Here is an 8,690-nt window from a genome sequence, read left to right as displayed (position 1 = left end):
TTAGAGACCATTTTTGTAGAAGAACATATCAACATAATCTGAAGCCCTCCTGGATATTTTACGTTAACTTCTTTGAGCCCTTCTGCATCTCAAATAGTTCTTATTTGGTTGAGTATTTCAGCACACTTTACCTCGCCAACTAGGGCACGCTCAAGTTGATTACAAGTATCATTGTCATCATCCAAGTAAAGTTCTCTCCATCAATATCCCTTCTTCATAAGGGATATTGTTTCATGGTTATTCTTTTTCGTGTTGAAGTACACCTTTAACCACATCTCTGAAGTTTCTATGATCCTGACCATTATTACAAGGTTTTGGGACTCCACTCGAATGAATATTATGCTGATTTGCTCTTTCGTTAGCCACCACAGGTTCTTGTTTATCTTTTGGTCTTAAATCACGAGCTTTAAAATCTCGCAAAACCTACCATCTTCTAAAGTAATCTTGTTTAATTTTAAACGAAACACTTCCACATCTGAAACTGATGATTTTTTGAACCTAGCGGATCGTTGCTCGTTGGAGAGATTCTTCTTAGGAATGAATACATCTCGAATGACCCCGTGGTTCTTGTAAAGAATCCATAAGTCAGAAACACTCAAAGAATTCGGGAAGTTAATATCAAAAATGAAATCACGTTGGGTTTGATTATCTGTATCGAACAATTCTTGTTGCCTACCGTGTACCCAGCTCGATCATTCATTGAAGCCTTGCGTGATCTCCTTGCTTGAACTTGCACCCACTCTCTCCGTTGTTCACTCTCTCATCGTTAATGTATTAATTATACTTATATAATAAATTCACTATTTTAGGCTTAAGCGAAGATTCATTGCTTATTTGAACTCAATTGCATGAAAACTTAGTCAAATATTGATTTTGAGCTAGTAACTTGAGTTGATCTGATTAGGTTTATTAGCTTATATAATTGCCAGTCTAATTTAATGTTGTCTTAATCTACACCACAAGATTAAGAAGACATTTACGATGTGATTATTTGAATACTGTAAGTTAGGATCTTAAGTTTGAACACTTACTTAGTTAATATATGCTTTAAGTTCTACTTTGTGAACTTTATGTGATAAATAGCTTAACGATTAGGGATAATAATTGGTCTATGATTGTTAGATTTCTATTTATTAATATGAGTAATGAAACTATCTAATATTAAATCTCATATAATTTATCCGTCCTGGTAACCACATGCTTTTAATTTCTTGTGTTTCTATTACTTTCTTTTAGTTTATTTTAATTCAAGTTGATTCAAATTCTACCTTTCTCAAGATAATCTCATTAAAGTTCAAACAAAGACAATTTATAATACTAACAAATCACTCTTAAACAATACTTGGAATAAAAACAACTTATATCTTCTACCCGTAATTTCATGGGACGATCCTTAACTTGTTAATTACTATACTACCTTGATCAAGTTTTATTGCTTGTTATGGTGTTAAAGTGAAAGGTAAATTAAGATAATATAAATTTAAAAGTTGAAGTAAAGCTAAGCACTACTTTGCACACATTTTTGACACACCACCACTCCTTTCAACATTTCTATTGTCAAGTTTGTTAATACATTAAGTCCTTTTGTAGCGATAATAAACAAATATGGGGAGAGAGGATCCCTTTTCGGACACCTCTACCTAAGTTAAACTGATTTGTTGGAGATCCATTTACCAACACCTAGACTGAAGCGAAAGATAAGCATGAGTGAATCGATTTCCTCCATCGAGCCTCAAAACCCATCCTTTCCATGCTATCTAAAAGGTAATTCTAATTAATTAAATAAAAAACCTTTTCAAATTCGGCTTTGAAAATAAAGTAAGACTTCTTTTTAACTTTCAAGTCCCCGATCGCCTCGTTGGCGAAGAAGATACCATCTAATGATACGCATAATGATCTGTCTTAAAAAGGCATACTACTAGTAATACTCCAACTGGAGTATAGCCGGCATGAACGACCCTGGGCAAGGAACATCTCCCCGGTTCCACTTTAGTAGCCTGATCAGAAGATTACTTACGTGGGCATTCGGGTACAAACGTACCGGATAAAGGGCTAGTCGGGACACAACATAAAACATATCTTACCCGGACATGTGTGCAGGCTACCGGCATCACTCAGCCAGGTGTAAAAGCATTGAGAAACCAAGAACCATATCACATAAAGAAGGCCGGCTGGACCATGAACGTCGGGCACCCAAAAGCTTTTACAAAGTTACTCACAAACCGGCCACAATCTTACCCAGTCATAGCACTACCGTGAAGAAACACTTGAAATAAACATCAGATAAAACCCCTTTTCTCTGGGTGAGAGCAAGACATTCATCCATTACACTCTAGCCGGATCTACCACACTCTCGGAATTACCATGTCTTTCCAACCCAAGTGTCTAGTCCCGGGACAAGCACTTTGTCCCGGGATAAGCACACCTTCCAAGAACAAGCACATGATCCTAGAACAAAGACACAAATGGGCTGCACGCCACGTCAGCCACGAATCTAGAAAAGTTTGTTAGGATCTGTTTGTTATTCCTATAAAAGGGACAGGTGCCACATCAACCCTCGGGATTAGCGAAGTTTGTTATAACCATGAAAGGGACAAGTGCCACGTCACCATTCCCTCACAACATTTATAAATATGCAAACAAGATCATCCATTTACCCAACAATGGATGCATTAACATTACTCTGCCAAAATCAACTACGATAAAGTTTCTCAAGTTGCTTAACTCGACTCCGATAAAGATTCCGGTCGATGTAAAAATTCGTCATCATCCTAAGATATTAACTTATTCGATCTCAGTCAAATAAGCTCAATTCCATCGATTGTTTTATGTGACGCCCCGTATAAAACCATCATGTACGAATCGTCAACAATAGGTCCATTACACGGTATAATACTACATGCTGTTTTAAAATAAGTAATGCAGCGAAAGTGTAACACAGCGAGTCTGTAACAGCAAGTCTATAACACCAAGGCAACAAGTCTAACAGCGGAAGCAACAAAGTCTAAGCACCTGAGAAATACACGCTTAAAAGGTCAACACGAATGTTTGTGAGCTATAGTTTGTTTGTAATCAGTAATGTAATGTAGACCACGAGATTTCATATTCAAATGGTATGAAAAGTATATGCTTATCCGTGGGCACCCGGTAACTAACTTAACGTAATATTATCACCTAAAAGTACACTTGGCGAGTGCGTATGTTCTCGAAGTATTAAACACCCGTTAAATGCTAGCGCGACTAGCCCGAGTGGGGATGTCAAACTCTATGGATCCATATCTAATATTCGCGTTCACCAGTTCAAAAACCAATGATTAAACGTTACCGTGCTAAGGGGAATCTTTTTGCCGTTATATCACCCACACATATATAAAGTTTAAAACTCGTGTGTAGTATGTAAAACATAAAAAGCGTATGTATTCTCAGTCCCAAAAATAGTTAAAGTAAAAAATGGAAGCTATAACTCATAGTGAATAAGTAGTAAAAGTCGATATGAAAAGTATGTAGGTAGTAAGTCGGTTCGAAAGGTCATCCACCTAAGTCAAAGGTCACTAGGTCAGTATATTGTCCCCAAAAGTTTAAAAGTGAATAAATTAAGTCTTAAGTATCATCATCATCATCATCATCATTCGTAAAAGCTAAAGTAAGTTTTCAACAAGAATAGAGATCAAAACAAAAGGCTGAATTTGGATAGCTGCTACGACCTCTAACAAACCGAAAAGATGCGTGGTCAGTGGCCAAGGTTCTGTCTGTGAGTCCTCTAACCGCTATCGAATTTTCAGATCCTTACTCGATGTTGCTTGACCGTGGCAACGGTTCAAGCGCGAGTAGGTCAGAATTTTTAGCACGTCGTTACAAAGGCGTAGTGACTTTCGGAAGGCCATAAATCCTAAACCGTATATCGGATTTAGGCGAGTCCTAAACGAAAAGTCATCTACTCGAACCGAACAATCTGAAAATATATTTTCCAGAAGTCCTAGGGGTCTGATCAGACACCAAAAAACAGCAAACAAGTGCTCCAGTGGGTTTCTTGGTGCTTGATGCTCATCACGGTTCTCATCCTTGATGCGTGTAAGCTTCAAGTGTACAACTCTTTGATGTTTTAGCATCACTTTGACCAAGTTTCAACCATAAACACACAACTAAGAGTAAAAGCTAACATTCTACAAGTTTTGAACATCAAGGTTGTCTCTTTATTGCATAAACCCAATAAAGCTTCAACCTTTGTCCTTTTGACACAAGTTTATGCATCTTCATCATATAAGATGATGAAGACTTGATTTTTATAACCATAAAAATCATAAAAAGGTTCCAAGCAAGTGAGATCTACAATAATAACTTAGATCTTCAAGTATTAAGAAACTTTAAGCTAGAAAGCTTGGATCTTTACAAGATTAATGAGACCATAAGCTAAAAAGCTAAGATCTAGTAAAAGTAATGAGGCCATAAGCTAAAAAGCTAAGATCTTTAACAAAATAATGAAACCCTAAGCTAGAAAGCTTGGATCTTTAATGTTCTTGAAGATCCTTAAAGCAAAAGGCTAGATCTTCAAGTTTCATGAAGATCATAAACACAAGTTTTGATCTTTTTAACAAAATAAAGGGATCATAAGCTAGAAAACTTAGATCCAACAAAGTAATGAAGATTCAAAGCTAGAAAGCTTGAATCTTTCATGTTCTTGAAGGATTCAAATCAAAGTTTGAATATTCAAGATATAACAAGATCAAGAAGCTAAAAAGCTTGATTCTTGCATGATGATGATGATGATGTCGATGATATGAAGAAGAAAAGAAGAAGAAGAAAATTTGAAACTTACAGTTTTTAGAGTGAGAAAGACTAGAGAGAGAATTAGAGAGTAAGTGTGTGTCAAATGTGAATGAGATCAAGTGTATAATGGGTGAGATTTGCTTGGTATTTATAGTGAGGATTGGTGGTGGTGACCGTAGGCATGGGGGGGGGGGGGGAAGGGGACACCTTTTTGCTTTTTGGTTAGTGGTGGTCTAAAGGTGGTGCTTATTGTTAGGATCTCATGCAACATTTGTGATTATGGTTAACAAAAATGCTAGTATGTTGGCTCTTATAAATGGGTTTTTATCTTACATTTATATGGGTCATAAACTTATTAAAATTGGGCTAATTAAATAGCCCCTTAGCTAGAGTAGGGTGGGCTAAAGTCCAACAAGGTAGAAAGTCCAACAAGACTAACTAGTGAGCATAAGTAAATTACTTAAGCTTAATTAAGCAACCAAAAACCCAAGTAATTGTTATTAGGAAATAACAATTAGTATTACGTAGTCGTAATATTCCAATTACGACAAAAGTTAAACGTGTACCAAAACACATAGCTCGTTCTAAACTTCAAGTGACATTAACGGTCATAAAAGCATTCGGGGATCAAGTTAAGTAACTAAGTACTTAATGGCACATTTTATGGTATTAACGAAAGTAATTAACATGAATTAAGATCCCAGAATATAAACCAACACAGTACGCATGAATACGCAGTTTCGCAGAAAGTAACGAGCACAAAAGCAAGTCGAAAAATTCGGGTTGTTACATTACCCACCTGTTAATGAAAATTTCGTCCCGAAATTTTAAGCTGAGGTAGACGGTAGAGTTGTGAAGAGGTAAGGATACTTCTGCATCATCTAATCCTCTCATTCCCAAGTAAACTCGGGTCCTCGTTTAGCATTCTAACGGACTCAGACAATTGGAATCTTCTTGCGTTTCAAAGTTTTGACCTCACGGTCCATAATTTCAACAGGTTCTTCCACAAAGTGGAGTTTGTCGTCAATCGTAAGCTCCTCGAGTGGTATGACAAGCTCTGGTTCAGCAAGACATTTCTTTAAATTCGACACGTGGAAGGTGGGATGAACTACACTCAACTGAGTCGGAAGATCCAAACGGTATGCAACGGGTCCAACACGCTCCAAGACTTCAAAAGGACCAATATATCATGGATTTAGCTTCCCACGCTTTCTGAAATGGATTACACCTTTCCAAGGTGCGACTTTCAACATCACTCGGTCACCTACTTGGAATTCGCGATCTTTACGCTTAAGATCGGCATAGCTCTTTTGACGATCATGGAGCGTCACTTGAATTTGGACAATCTTCTCGGTTGTTTCATGGACGAGTTCGGGTCCGATGAGTTGCTTTTTGATAATGCTAAAAACGAACATATATTTCATAGCATTATCCCTCAAGAAAGACAAGCTTTTAGTTGCAATTGTTCTATTTACAAGTGATATTCGTCTAAATAATAAAAGGTGAAGATAAAAGATAGATTCGACGAATTGAAGACACAAACGACCAAAAAGCTCAAAAGTACAAAGTACAATCCAAGAGGTTCAAATTATTGGTGAGAAACGTCTCAAAATTACAAGAGTACAAGTCGTAAAACGCAAAGTACAAGATATTAAATTGTACGCAAGGACGTTCGAAAATCCGAAACTGGGACCAGAGTCAACTCTCAACACTCGACGCAACGGACTAAAAATTACAAGTCAACTATGCACATAAATATAATATAATATTTAAATAATTCTTAAAATTATTTATATATTATATATATATATTTATAAACCGTCGGCAAGATGCAAACAAAGACATGTGAGCTCTCCCAGCTGGCCATGCGATCGCATGGCCTGGAAGAGTAAAATCCATGCGATCGCATAGCCCCATTTTGAGGGTCAGGTCCTATAAATTCGCAGTTTTGGTTGATCAAAAACAACATCTTTTTCTTCTCCTCAATCTCAACGTATATATATATATATATATATATATATATATATATATATATATATATATATATATATATATATATATATATATATTATAATTTTAATTTTAATTTTAATTTTAATAATAAGGGTATGTTAGCGAATGTTGTAAGGGTGTAAGTCGAAATTCTGTCCGTGTAACGCTACGCTATTTTTAATCATTGTAAGTTATGTTCAACCTTTTTAAATTAATGTCTCGTAGCTAAGTAATTATTATGCTTATTTAAGCCAAAGTAATCGTGATGTTGGGCTAAAAATATTAAGACGGGGTAATTGGGCTTTGTACCATAATTGGGGTTTGGATAAAAGAACGACACTTGTGGAAATTAGACTATGGGCTATTAATGAGCTTTATATTAACTAAATGATACCTCGTTAATTTAATATATAGACTTATAATTTGATGTATAACCACATACGCTTGGCTGGGTACGGTGGGTGGGATATCTATAAATACCAATAATTGTTCATTTTACCGGACACGGAACTGGATTAATAGTTAATGGACTAGTTGAAACAGGGGTGGATTACATTCAAGGGTAATTGGTGTAATTGTTAACAAAGTAATAAAACCTTGGATTACACGCAGTCGATAACCTAGTGTATTCATTAAACAAAGTATTAAGACCTTGTTACAATTCGAATCCCCAATTAGTTGGAATATTTGACTTCGGGAATAAGAATAATTTGACGAAGACTTCCGCACTTTATGATTATGACTGATGGACTATTATGGACAAATCCGTATGGACATATCGAATAATCCAGGACAAAGAACAATTAACTCATGGTAATAAACTAAAATCAACACGTCAAACATCATGATTACGGAAGTTTAAATAAGCATAATTCCTTTATTTCATATTTAATTTCCTTTATTTCATATTTAATTGCACTTTTAATTATTGCACTTTAATTTATTGTCATTTTAATTATCGTACTTTTTAATTATCGCAACTTTATTTATTGTCATTTACTTTACGCTTTAATTTAAGTTATATTTATTTTTTTATTTTACATTAGGTTTTAACTGCGACTTAAGTTTTAAAATCGACAAACCGGTCATTAAACGGTAAAAACCCCCTTTATAATAATAATACTACTTATATATATATATATATATATATATATATATATATATATATATATATATATATATATATATATATATATATTTATATTTATATATATACAAATATAGTTTTAAAAAATATAGCGTTAAACTTGGCGAGTTCCCTGTGGACGAACCGGACTTACTAAAACTACACTACTGTACGATTAGGTACACTGCCTATAAGTGTTGTAGCAAGGTTTAGGTATATCCACTCTATAAATAAATAAATAACTTGTGTAAAATTGTATCGTATTTAATAGTATTTCCTAGTAAAAATATAACTATTTTGTATACACCTCTACGCACATCACTTTTCACCTACTTTGGCCCAACAAATAGGGGAACGACATCTGCGGCCATATAAAGCTTCGAAAGGTGCGGCCTTAATGCTCGCGTGATAGCTATTGTTTTAAGAGAATTCGGCTAGAGGCAAATGATTTTCCCAAGCTTTCCCAAAATCAATTACAAAAGCACGCAACATGTCCTCCAGGGTTTGAATCGTGCGTTCACTCTGTCCGTCGATTTGTGGGTGATACGCATTACTCATATCTAAACGTGTTCCCAAAGCATCTTGCAAAGAATGCCAAAATCTAGAAGCGAAATGGGCATCTCGGTCTGAAATAATCGATAAGGGTACACCGTGACGAGACAACTTCCTTTATGTATAGCTGCGCCAGTCTCTCCATCGTATCAGTTTCGTTCATGGCTAGGAAGTGTGCAGATTTGGTAAGTCGGTCAACGATAACCCAGATGGTATCATAACCGCCTATCATCTTCGGTAGCTTCGTGATGAA

This window comes from Rutidosis leptorrhynchoides, chromosome 3, assembly GCF_046630445.1.
Source record: "Rutidosis leptorrhynchoides isolate AG116_Rl617_1_P2 chromosome 3, CSIRO_AGI_Rlap_v1, whole genome shotgun sequence".
Lineage (NCBI taxonomy): Eukaryota > Viridiplantae > Streptophyta > Magnoliopsida > Asterales > Asteraceae > Rutidosis > Rutidosis leptorrhynchoides.
Note: the sequence above shows the minus strand (reverse complement) of the source record.